The 11,803-nt window shown below is 43.1% G+C and overlaps 1 long non-coding RNA gene across 1 annotated transcript; it reads left to right on the plus strand.

Annotated features, from left to right (window-relative positions):
• On the plus strand, positions 1–366 carry LOC114436761 (uncharacterized). The gene is made up of 3 exons (XR_003670736.1): positions 1–69; positions 143–181; positions 274–366. It is a non-coding gene; the product is annotated as an uncharacterized LOC114436761 (long non-coding RNA).
• The last annotated feature ends 11,437 nt before the right edge of the window (positions 367–11,803 follow it).

Below are 11,803 nucleotides of genomic sequence, written 5' to 3' on the forward strand. Positions count from 1 at the left end.
CAGCAAGACAAAAGCAAACCCAGCGGAGTGTACACCATCCATCCCACGGGAGAGAGGTCTGCTGTCCAGGTACACTCTGGGACACAGGCTCTGATGACATCAAAGCATTGGAACAAACTGAGTTATATTTCCACCAAGGTAGGTGTACTGTGACATGGTTACAGCAGGAGGACGCTGGACGGTGAGCCTGTGTCGAGTGACTTTTTTAACTTGATACAAAACAATCCTGTTACAAAACAAACAGATGTATTGAGTCCGTCTGTCCTCCTGCAGGTGATCCAGAGGAGGATGGATGGATCAGTGAACTTCTACAGACCCTGGGATTTCTACAAGATGGGCTTTGGTAGTGCAGCTGGAGAGTACTGGCTCGGTGAGTGTGTTTCACTCATTGATCAACAGCTGCCTACAAAACAGTTCCTGTCTCTGACAGTTCTGTCTGTGTGTAACATGTAACTCATTTACCAACCCTCTGCCTGGAGATGGAAAGCGTACGACTGAAATCCACAAACACAAATACCTCTTCTCCAAGCTATGGAGGACGCATGTGGAGATATGGCAGCTGATGCTTTTCATGGCTGGATTCGCCATGCTAAGTGATAGTTCCCCTGCTGCTTGGCCAGGGAAAACATTTCTTGTGATGTGGATGAGGTGCTGTGGCCAGACCGCAACAGAAGGGAGGATGCAGCATAGTTTTTGCTGCAGCTGCTGTAGCCTCAGTTGCCTTCCCAGGTATGTGAAGGTCCGTACCCAAACTAACTCAACAAAAGCCCTAACAGAGTCTTACCTTATGCTCAGAGTACACCTTTATACTCCTCCTAAAATTTAATATAAAAAAGACTGTAAAAGCAAAATAGTGTGACTACACCTTTATGCTACTAGGTGCAGTTTTTACAGGAAGACAGACGGTCTAATTATACCAGGCCAAGGTGTTAATGGCTCACAGACTCCATGCCTCGGTGCATACAGAACTCCTGGTATGGCTAACTGCTAGCTGCTGAAGGGTGAAAGTATTTACTTTGCACTGTGTTACCATGTAGCGTGTGTTCACATATATTGAAGTTTGTTCCTATTCATTTTTATACATATACATTTATATTTGTAAGTGTTTATTATTCAATAATGTGTTTTTTATTAGTTTTCATGTTAGGAACTTTTATAGAAAATGAAAGTAAGTATACTGAATGTATTAAGTGTGGAATGTTATTCTTCTCATATAACTTAGATTTGTAGCTGACTCTCTCTGTCTCTCTTGTTTTTCTGCTCTCTGGAGAGAGCTCTGGTTGGTACGAGATGGTCATAAATTCAGGCCACGGACAGCAGTACCTTTGACCTGATAAAAGCTAGATTCTAAAGGAATGTGTTTTTCTCCTGAGTGCCCCATGCTATGGTCATCCCTACATCAGCCTCACAACCTATGAGATTTAAGGAATTGAAGTTTTACCTTATTTGCCAGTAAACACTAATAGTCTATTCGCTGTATGAACCAGGGTCTGCAGGGGGATAGTAGATGCCCCTGTGGGCCGGCAGGCGGGAACGCCCATGGGGTATATCAATGTGTGAATTCCATGTCCAGTGGTGGTTGATGAGTTGTTCTTGGTTGTTCTTGCCTTATTCTTTGTATCTCAACAACCCAGAGCTCTGCGACTCAGAATTTGCCTCAAACTAATTCAGGGGGTGAGCAGAAGGAAACAAGGGGATTTTCACCCCGACAATTTGGCACCCGAACAGGGACTTGAAGGAGTGTGGGTCAAATGACATCTTGCCTGACTGAGTGATCACAAAATATACAAAGACAAAAAAAGGATCATGAGAAAAGAGAAGAAAATATATAGCCTATTGTTTAAGTTGTGTTTTATGTATTGAAAATTGTGGTAAACTGTTTTGACCTTGCGCCGTCGAGGAAAGGTGTTTACTCCGCACCGTCGGAGAAGTGAGTGTGTGTGTGTAGGCCTAAGTGTGTGTGTTGCAGGTGGAATGAGTGTCTGTGTGTGTATGAGAGTGTGTCTCTGTGCTGTCAGAGTCAGATTGAGGAATAGAAGAAGGCACATATAGGAAGGTACATTTTTAACATACAGCAGGTACGCAAGAAGGATTTGGTAAGTGGTAATCATGTCTATGTGGAGGACAATTGACGAGCAGATGAGTAAGATGTTGAGCCGTTGTCACAGACAGGCAGGTCCGGACAACAAGAAGAGAGCAGCTGCTGACATGCAGGCTGCGGTGTGTGCAGCTTTGATAGAGCAAGGAGTGAAAGGAGATGATAGGAAGCCGCTGAAGAGCGTAATCGCAACAGCGGAGAATAACATTAAATTAAAGCGAGATAAAAAATGAGGAGAAGCGTAGGACAGTGAGTGTGTTGGAGAAAGTTAAGTGGAAGAAGGCAGTGAAGGCAGATGAGGAGAAATGTAAAATTCTATACCAGGCATATTTGTGTTGTCTTCATGAGGACTGTAAGGAGTTGGACACTACAACTGACACCAAGCAGGAAGTAGAGAGCGAGGGAACTCAGGGGGCGGAGATACCGCCTCCCTATTCGCCCGCTTCTATGGTAGCCGCTGCCCCACCTCAACCCCCACCTCAGGCCCCATCTCTGGGGATGTACCCTATTATAACTATTACTGATGGGAGGGTGGAAGTAACAGACAGACAGACAGGCCAATCCCTTTTAGGCTCAGTGCAAAGGCCTGGTGGTAATCCCCAGGCCTCACCCATACAGCTTTCATCCACTCCCCTTCCAGAAGATGCATTTCTATGGAGAAACCTTCAGGAGGCAGGATCTCCAAAACCTGTTACGCCCCAGCATTCTGAACACACCACAAGAGCTAGCTCTCCAGATCTTTCTTGTGGATCATACACCTCTCTGCCACAGACTTCATCCACCAAAAACAAAACAGGAAGAGGAAGGCAGGTGGTAGTGACTTCTCAGTTAGCAGGAGAGGTGGTAGATACAGATGATGATGATAATGTTGACATAGTAAATGGTAATAGTAGTACTCACACCAACACAACTGATCTGCTGCAACAGATAGACCAAACCATAGTAGAGGTGCAGCGCCAGATGAGTAAGTCTGATTTGCCACGGCGACATACCATGTCACTTAGATCTCACACACAGCAAGATAAGCAAACCCATCCGGCTGAGTCTGTTTTTCAGTTTCCATTAGTACAGGCAGGCTCATTTCTGCGCTATAAGCCATACTCAGTAGGAGATGTTAACACACTGGTGGAAAAAATGCCGCCCCCTAGTGAGGGTGGAGGTTTATAGATGGATAAATTGGCTGAGATGACAGCTGGACAGACCCTAGCTCTAGGAGATTTCAGGGCTATTGCTTCTAGGATGATGTTACGCAGTGAGCTGCATGAGATAGCGACACAGTCAGGTACAGTTGGGCATGGTGATAATGAGACATTTACTACATACAGTACCTGTATAGGGTTCGCTATGCGTGAATTGTTTCCATTGCCAGTGTCCAAAAGTCCAAGGTCCAAAGTGTCAGGGTGTCCAACAGCAGTGGTTCAGGAAGGCAGTAGAGGAGGGCCTCCCAGTCTCTGTCCAACAAGCTTTGAATAATAACCCAGATCTGCCTGGAAGTGCGTCCAATGTGTGGGAGCGACATGTTACACATCACATGGAACAACACAAAATAAAAACAGACCAAGAGAATGTTGAATTAAAAGGGATTCAGGCTCAGTTATTGAAATTCTACATTATCATCTACTGGGCAAGACTACTGCCTGAATCTTCTGCAGGGGGCGGTCTCTTGAGTTTGTTTCACCTGTGGAAGCCTTGGATAATGTCTCTTCGACCAGAAGAAAGTGTGCCCCATGTTTCATTAGCCCTTCATCCAAAACATCAAGCTAAAGAGTTGGGCCCAATGGTTAAGAAATGTAAAGCAGCTTCTGATTGGCAGCCATCCAGATTTCCAGGTGTCCAGTATTCATCATCACTTAAGGCTTACCAGATTACCATCAACACTACTGATAGCTCTGCTTTGGAACATGAACAGCTAGACAGATGGCATGGTAGGGAAATGACTGACCATGATAAGGCTCAGGAAATGTTAGCCACATTGCCTCACCACTTATGGTCTTCCTCCCCCACAGATGTAGGTTTTTGTGACACCAGTATCATTCACAGTCTCCACATCTATACCCATTTGGAGGCCTCAGTATTCTCATAAGCCACAAGCTGAAGCAGGGATAGCAGACACTATTGAGGGTCTACTCCAAAAGGGGGTGTTAGAACCCTCCTACAGTAGTTGGAACACTCCCATCCTCCCAATACAGAAGCAGGGGACTGATAAGTATCGTATGGCTTAAGGTGTGTTAATGCCATAGTGACTACTGCTACACTTCCTGTTCCTAACCCATACACCGCACTGTCCAATCTCACTATTGAACAGAATTGGTATACATGCATTGATTTGGCTAATGCTTTCTTTTGCATTCCACTACATCACAGTTGCAGAAATATCTTTTCATTCACATACAAAGGCCAGCAACTGCGCTACACGAGGCTCCCACAAGGTTTCAGCCTGTCTCCGGGTCTGTTTAACCATGTGCTTAAAGACATGTTGACTGGGTGTGCTCTCCCTCCTGATACAACTGTAGTACAGTATGTGGATGACATTCTTATTGCAGCAACATCTGCAGAGAATTGTTTAGTTGCAACCCATTCTGTTCTGACTAGGTTGGCTGAGAAAGGGTTTAAAGTGAGTAGAGAGAAGCTGCAAGTGGCCAGACGACATGTGTAATTTCTGGGCCGTACTCTGTCAGGGAAAGGATCAGGCGTGTCCCCATTACATAAAGAAAACATTTTACACCATCCACGTCCAGGTACTGTCAAGGAAATGTTGACATTTTTAGGGTTGACTGGTTACAGTAGACATTACATTCCAAACTATGTAACTTTGACTGCGCCTCTTAGAGGGATGGTTAATGCCAAAGGTATGAGAAACCTGTCTGCTTCTCTGGAGTGGACAGCGGCTTCGGAACAGTCATTCATTGATCTTAAAGCAACTCTGGCGAGAGCAGTTGAGTTGGCTCTTCCTGATTACTCAGTTCCGTTTCACCTTGATGTTTCTGAAACAGGTGGAGTTGTGAATGGTGTTCTGTTTCAGAAAAAAGGGGGTAAGAGACAGGTGTTAATGTATCTGAGTTTTCATTTGGATGCAATGGAGAAAAGACAACCAGAGTGCATCAGACATGCAGCAGGAGTGGCTGAAATGGTGCAGAAAACAGCTCATTTAGTGATGGGACATCCTCAATCTCACCTTCACTCATGAGGGCATCAACATGGCAGATCAGATGGGAAAAGGAGAGCCACACACATGTCAAGCTAAGATTGAGGTTGAGATTAAAGCCAGACCAGACCTACAGACAGAGCCCCTCCCACAGGCTGAGGATGTGTTTACAGATGGCTGTTGCTTCAGGAAACCCAACAATGAGCTACAGGCAGGCTATGCGGTCGTTAGAGAACAGGGTTCCTGACTGCAGATGAGAAGCCCATAAAACATGAACAGGAGATGAGAGAGCTGTTAGAGGCTCTGCAAGAACCACAGGCAGTGGCCATTATTAAGTGTAGAGGTCATAGTGGAGACAACACTTTGATAGGCCGAGTAAATGAGGCTGCAGATCAGGCAGCAAAAAGAGCAGCAGGATATGTAAGTACTCTTCAAATGGTAACCACAGAAAAGATACTGCCAGAACTCCTCCCTAGACTTTCTATAGATGTGATATCAGATGACCAGAATAAAGCATCACCACAGGAAAAGACAGTCTGGGTGCAGAGGGGGGCAGTAAAAGGCCAAGATGTATGGCGGTCCCCACAAGGAAAGCCTGTGCTTCCACCAGGGCTCAGGAAAAGCATTTTAAGCGAGGGCCTGGTCATGTGGGACACAAACAGATGTTGAGGAACTTGGTACACTGGTGGCATCCATTTATGCCAGAGATGACCAAGAACTGGGTAAAAGAGTGCAAGATATGCACAGAGTATAATCCCAAACCCAAAGTGAAGCCAGACATGGGAAGTTTTCCACTTCCAGTTGTCCCTGGACAAGAAATAGTCATTGACTATACAGACATGGTGGAAAAGCACCAGGGATGTCAGTATCTCCTGGTGGCAGTAGAGTCATTCACAGGGTGGCCAGAAGCGTGGCCTGCAAAGAAGGAGGACAGTGCTACAGTGATAAAGTGTTTGATTAACTATTACATTCCACAGCATGGATTCCCAGAGCGGATCAGATCAGACAATGGATCTCATTTTAAGAGTTCAGACCTGGAAAAGGTGGAGCAGGCTTTAGGCCTAAAACACAGGTATGGTACAGTATATCACCCACAGTCACAGGGAAAAGTGGAAAGGATGAATCAAAATTTAAAACAAAAATTGGCTAAAATCTGTGCACAGACCAAATTAACATGGGTTCAAGCACTGCCTATTGCTCTAATGACTGTCAGATGTTCTGTTAATGCTGTCACACAGTTTACACCCTATGAGCTTCTTACAGGTCGACCACAGTCATCAGTAAGGTCAGCTGTTGAGAGGAAGGTCTCAGGAGCAGAGGTTTTGGTTCCTGTAACAAGAAGACTCCGGCTGACAAGATGGGACTGTGGGGTAACTGGAGGGTGTTGGGAGCTTGTGTTTTCATGTCTGTAGTTATTGTATCTTTGACTTTATTTTTGTGTGAACATAATTATTTTGTAGGTCTTCCAGGATCCAATGGTATGTCAAATCCAGGGCCCAGCACACGCAGGGTGAGAGCACCAGGGACAGGAGGAGATGCATGTGTGAGAAACGGAGGAGGTATAGAGTTAGATTACTATAAGGGTTCAGAGTCCTCTTTTATCTTTGATTTGTGCACAGTAATCAACTGCGGGGGATATAATGCGTCGTGGAGACAGTATGGTGTCTATGTTTGTGGATTGGGGTGGCCAGGGGCCTGGAGATGGTGTTCTTCATGGGAACATGTATGGCAGCACACAAATTGGGCACCTAAAACAGCTAAAACCACCTCAGGTTCCGTATACAAAGAGATTGGAGCTGCACGCAGAATCCCATTATGTTATCAATTATTGGCCTGGACCACAACCCTTATGTTAAACCTTCCGGAGTGCCTGGCCAATGTTGGGACACCAAGCCCGATAATTTTTATATTGTCATGGGAGTAGACGTGAAAGGCAGGGATCCCGTAGGATTAATTAAGATTAATTTGCTAGATAAACCCACATTGATTAACCCATCGCCGACCCCTCCTTTTCAGAAGGATATTGTAGTCCATGATTACACTAAGCTCACCCCGTTCGATTCATTAGCATTATCTACCGGTTATGAGGATGATAATATTTGGCTCAGATGGATGGTAAAACAGGTGAGGGAGCAAAATATGTCAGATTGTGTTGCTTGTGCATCAGCGAGGCCCCACCTGTACACTGAACCTGCCCCATTATATCCAGACGATGCATGGGGATTTGGTTGTATTATGGCCATGACACGTGAAGTCTCCCCACCAAATTGTACTACGTTGTCCTCCTTATTTCCGCCAATTAGTGAGCAAACCAAAACTGGACCCTTCAAGTCATGGAAGGGTACTGGTTGTACATGTTTCAACATGACGGGCACAGGAATGGTTAATAATGGGAATATTAACATATCATGGTGTGAGACGGTGTTGCAGCGTAATACTTCGGTTTTAGGATCAAAGGCTAGAGCAGATTTATATTATTATTGTGGGGGGCCTCATTTGTTTATTTCTCTGCAACTAGACGAAAAGGGTTTATGCTATATGGTTAGATTGATGTCTCCCTTGCAGATAGTAGGTGAGAAAGCTACCAAGGTGCCATCCCAACAAGGAGGAAACGCTGACTCGCAGACGGCGGCGACATGTCATCATGAAGCGTTACACAAGTCACTTTGACTTATCTTTAGGCAGCCCCACCTACATAGATGCAATAGGGGTGCCCAGAGGCGTTCCCGATGAATTTAAATTGGCTGACCAGGTTGCAGCAGGGTTTGAGAACATTCCTATTATCTCTGCTTTATTTCCAGTAACTCCTAAAAAAAATGTCGATAGAATTAATTATGTGCATTATAATGTCCTCAGGTTGGCTAATTTAACTTTAGAAGGTTTGAGGACTCTTTCCAGTACGTTACATGAGCACTCAGGGATAGATAACCCTGCATGTGGTTGTTGTTGTGTTCCTTGTGTGCGCAGCTTATGTAACAGGTTAATTGTGTCAGCAATTGGAAAGAAGGATTCAGATTTTCATCCTCCTTCATACCAGATGCCTCTGCTGGCAGCAGAGGTGCCCGTGCCAGATGATGATGAGGAAGCTTCGTTGTGAGCTCTTAAAAGAGCTCAAAAGAGGGAGTTGAAGGGTGAAAGTATTTACTTTGCACTGTGTTACCATGTAGCGCAGCGGTCCCCAACCTTTTTTGCACCACGGACCGGTATCATGTAAAACAATACTTTCACGGACCGGCACAGAAAAAAAAAAAAAACAAAAAAAAAAAAACAAAGTGCATAAACAGACTCTTACTCTTATGCTTAATTAGTGGGAGCCTTTGAGCTTTCTCAGCAATGAGGCGGTCCCATCTGGGGATAATGGGAGACATGACACCCGAAGTGTGTTTCTTATGTCCAGTCCACTCCGTAATTTTGTTTTGGCCGTCATTAATTGCTTCAGTCGTTCTTGTTCATGTTTTCTTCCATGGCTCGTCTTTTAATGCAGGGTGCTCGGTCTCGCAGTTTTGAAGGCTTCGTTGCCTCATTTGCAAGTCTGTCGCCACATATCATTCAGAGCGGACTTGGTGTGTGAGAATCACCTGTTGCAATAAATCCGTATTTTAAATAGGACTCCTGATATAGTATTTTAAATGCGGGTTTCTTTTTCTTTGAAGGGGTAGGCTCCTCTTCTTCTGTCTCCTCGTTAGGCCTTTTCCCCTTTCCGAAGAAGCTCTCCAAAGACGTTTGTTTTTTATTCATTTTTGCTGCTTGTGGGCTTAATTTTGGGGTTCCATATCCCGTGACCGAGACAAGCGTCTGGGCAGGTGCTTAAAGGCACAGGCGGATGAATCTGATCGATTTATAAATGAAACAGCTGTCAGACTCAGATAATGAATAATATATGTTTTGCTCAGTCTTTCTGTGCGGCCCGGTACCAAATGACCCACGGACCGGTACCGGTCCCCGGCCCGGTGGTTGGGGACCACTGATGTAGCGTGTGTTCACATATATTGAAGTTTGTTCCTATTCATTTTTATACATACATATACATTTATATTTGTAAGTGTTTATTATTCAATAATGTGTTTTTTATTAGTTTTCATGTTAGGAACTTTTATAGAAAATGAAAGTAAGCATACTGAATGTATTAAGAAGTGTGGAATGTTATTCTTCTCATATAACTTAGATTTGTAGCTGACTCTCTCTGTCTCTCTTGTTTTTCTGCTCTCTGGAGAGAGCTCTGGTTGGTACGAGATGGTCATAAATTCAGGCCAAGGACAGCAGTACCTTTGACCTGATAAAAGCTAGATTCTAAAGGAATGTGTTTTTCTCCTGAGTGCCCCATGCTATGGTCATCCCTACATCAGCCTCACAACCTATGAGATTTAAGGAATTGAAGTTTTACCTTATTATATATTTGGCAGTAAACACTAATGTGGTGGTTGATGAGTTGTTCTTTGTTGTTCATGGTTGTTCTTGCTAACCCAGAGCTCTGCGACTCAGAATTTGCCTCATTGTTTAATAAATCATAATTTTGAGACCAGAATTTATCCGCTCCTTCCTTACAAATTCAGGGGGTGAGCAGAAGGAAACAAGGGGATTTTCACCCCGACACTGCCAATGTCAGAGCCTTGTGATTTCCAGTTAGACATTAACAAAGAGGAGATACATCAGTGCAAAACTTGGATGCAACATCCTTTTTCCTTCGTCAAACCTGAACAGTTCTCCACATTGCTGACATCACATGCTCCATTGTCATGTCACATTTCCCTCTTAAAAGATCCACCTGCACAACCCCAAAATCTATCAGCCAATAATGAGTGCCTAGAAGTGACCGTGACAACTTAAAGATCAGTGGGGTGTGTAGTTTTTCCCACAACTGCACAGTTTATTCTTAGATCATTCTGTACTTTTGGCCACTTTCTTTTGTTTTGGTAGTTTTAAGTTCTATAAACTGTGTTACCCTTTTCTCCACTTCATTTTTAATGATTAATTTTTGACTGCTTTTTCACTTTAAGGAATAGAGAGGCCAGTTTTGTAATGAACTTGTGTCTTTAAAACATCTGGATGTTGTGTTGGAGTATCCTGTTTGTTTCAGTATTTTCATGTTCATGGTATTTGTTGTTTTTGTTGTTGAGATAAATCTGCCAACATGTTAGAAATTCACTAATACTATATCACTACTAAACTGTAGTCTGCCTATTAAAGGCGACCTGCTAAAATGAAAATAGAAACTTTTTTTAATTGAAGAAATCTCCTGTTTACAGTCAAACATGACAAAACCAGTTGGTCTTTCTGTGACATTACACAGATTTAAAAGCTCCACTTCTTTTATTTGTCTTGAAATGTTTTTGAACTTTTATGATTTGACGACACATGCTGACACCTGAGCTGTGAACATGCCAAAGCAGAGACAGTATTAAAGTGTGTGAAGCATTTATTTTTTTATACCACGAAAAGGAAGATTTCATATCCAGACACTGTTTGTATAGAGGTGTGTTAAAATTCTCTCCATTGCTGTAATTGACCTGGAAACATATGCAAATCTGTAATGAGCAGAGAGAATTGTGGGTATTCTTGAGGGTTTTCATGTCATAAAGGGGAAACTTCTTTGCTTAATCGTCTTGTTTCATGATCCATAATTTCCCCAAAAATAAACACAATAAACCCTAAACTCTACCATGTTGTTTGTTTTTGTTCATTATATAATAAAGTATGTTTAATTTGACAACTAATGCAAGTAAACATGCAGTTCCCTTATTGGCTACTGCTGTCACTATTAACAGGTGTTTAAATGAATGACAATAAAAGTTTATCAACACCTATAAATGATTTCAGAAATGTGAGTGTTTAACAGCAACATTATTCCATCATGTAAAACCGACGGCAAACATGATCAAATATTTATACAAAGGAGGGACACCTCTGTATTTACTGTTGTAAACCACAAAGGTATCAGAATACTTAGAGCAATCAAGACGATTAAAATAGCTCAGTTCCAAGCTTCTGATGTGTTATTCCAAAGTTCCTTGTGATGTTCCTCTTCAAACACAACTGCAACATTATTTCATAATAATGCCACGCCAAGCCTGAACATACAGCTGGAGTCAAAGTTATTAACTCCATAGAAAATATCATTCTTTTTCTGATTAGTCCCCTATTCTGTTGAACAAGTGTTTGTTTGTTTGAAGTTTCAAGAACTGAGAGGCATCATCAAGAGGTTTAAACAGAGCAGAACACTTTGAGAGGCTCCTAGGAAAACTAGTGAAGGACAACAGCTAAGATACTTGTGAACAGTTTAGAAAAGTCTGGAACTGAAGTAAACTGAACTCTGGAGTCCTGCAAAGGAACGGAAGATGTCTGTTTGAACAGGAGAAGGAACTGGTGAAAGACAAATATATCATTGGGTGTTTCTGTCAACAGCTTCAGATTTCATATGTAAGGTATTAAAAAAACATGTGTCCACTTTCCTGGCATACGTGTCAGTATTGCAGTGGTTATTTATGATTATTTGATGTGCGTCCTGCTGTCTCAGCCTATAAAAGTAGTAATACCATGACAGGCGGGCAGACGCAAGGTGA

The sequence above is a fragment of the Parambassis ranga genome, chromosome 5 (genome assembly GCF_900634625.1).
Source record: "Parambassis ranga chromosome 5, fParRan2.1, whole genome shotgun sequence".
NCBI classification, from domain to species: domain Eukaryota; kingdom Metazoa; phylum Chordata; class Actinopteri; family Ambassidae; genus Parambassis; species Parambassis ranga.